The sequence below is a fragment of the Tribolium madens genome, unplaced genomic scaffold (genome assembly GCF_015345945.1).
Source record: "Tribolium madens isolate multiple individuals breed KSU strain unplaced genomic scaffold, Tmad_KSU_1.1 Scaffold_1;HRSCAF=32;Tcas5.2_LG8, whole genome shotgun sequence".
NCBI lineage: Eukaryota > Metazoa > Arthropoda > Insecta > Coleoptera > Tenebrionidae > Tribolium > Tribolium madens.
In genome coordinates this window covers 11,344,384-11,345,977 of record NW_025400984.1, presented here as the reverse complement: position 1 = coordinate 11,345,977, position 1,594 = coordinate 11,344,384, and positions in this window count along the sequence as shown.

The following is a 1,594-nucleotide window of genomic DNA, read 5'->3' as shown; positions in this document are numbered from 1 at the left end:
TTTGACATTTATTTTTTGACATTTGACATTTTTTATATCTATTTAAGGATACTGATGATCTTGTATATGTTTTTTTACAATTATTTAGTAAAGGGACAAAAATTTTGGCAATAAAAGCCACAAATAACATTGAACAGAGTTACAATTTAGGATACAACTTCCTTGTTTCTTCTTTTAATAGCCTACAGCAAAAAAACTTGAAAAATTATTTTTCAAACAGAAATAAATGTAGTCAAAGTGCAAACTTTAAACCCTCATAACTTTAAAATTTTTATAGATATTTTTTTTTTAACATTTTTTCCATGTTCCTGGTATCTTACTTTATATGGCATTTTTCTCTGGGGCGCGAGTTCTGGCGCACCCTGTATATTTTAAAGGTTTTTAATGGACTTTTTCAACTCGCTGGACACCCTGTATTTAAAAATGTTCAATTTGAATGCAAATGAATATTTTTTAGCATCACACACGAGAGTTGTGGGTCGAAAAGTTAACAGTTTTATCTCCGGATTTTTTCCGGTTTGTTTCTGCTTCATTACATCAACGTCAAAACATTTCATTATGTCGCAATTATCAAAAAATTCAATTTTACGCTTGCTTGAGTTGAAAGTTTGCTATTTTACGCGTCAAAAATCAACAATCCGCACCCCTTTCATTTGTTAATTGATGCATCAGGAGGATCACTGGTAGGATATCCTGCATCCTGCGTGACTAACACAGGACGAAACAATTGATTTAAAAAAAAAAAAATAATTCCTGCTGAATTCGAAAATCCTGCTGAAATATTTCGTAAAAATGAAGATATACGCATATGCGCGTGCCTCGCATTCAATGAGTGTCAATACATTGCTTGCATTTCGTCTCTYTTCCTCGTGGTAGAGGCGTTGGGTGTCGAAGAGAGAGCGCCGACGTCAGGAAGATAGTTTTATCATGATCGATGGTCTTGGGCAGGAGGGAATCGCAGGCAGTAGCACAGTTGTTCGCTTCGGTGAATTGTGGGCGGTTTGTTGTTTTCTTCAGTGTAAAACGCGAGTTTTTGAGTTGGGAATTTGTTAGTGTGACCATGTGAGGTGATTCTTCAAAATGTTGAAGATACAGATGCTGGAGCAGCTTGTCAGTAATGAGAACACGGGGTGAGTTTGGCAACAGGTGATTTTTTTCACTTATTTAAAACTCTTCCTGTGTTGTTAATTATTCAGGATTGGTTTTACGACAAAAAACTAGGTTGGTATGCATTCCGTTACGAAAGTGATTGACCATTACTTCGAGGTGTATGAAAGAGATTTAAATTGTAGCAAGTCGTGACAAATGATTTAGACAGCTTGATTAATTGTTACTAATTAGGATTGTGGGTCGTTCGAGGGTGGGCCTTATAATAATTTATTTCGCCAACAATAGCATGGACGTAAATGGAATGTCGTGAAAAAATTATGATAATTAATGTCATTGAGGTTGCTGCAAAAATTGGTAATGTGCGAGTTAATTTGGACTCGAGGGTCCTGAAAAAGTTTCAGGTTTTTTTTTAGGTAGTGGAATTCGTGACAAATCTAATTTAAAATTGAATTCAATGAGTAATTTAATTATCATGTGTTTGTTG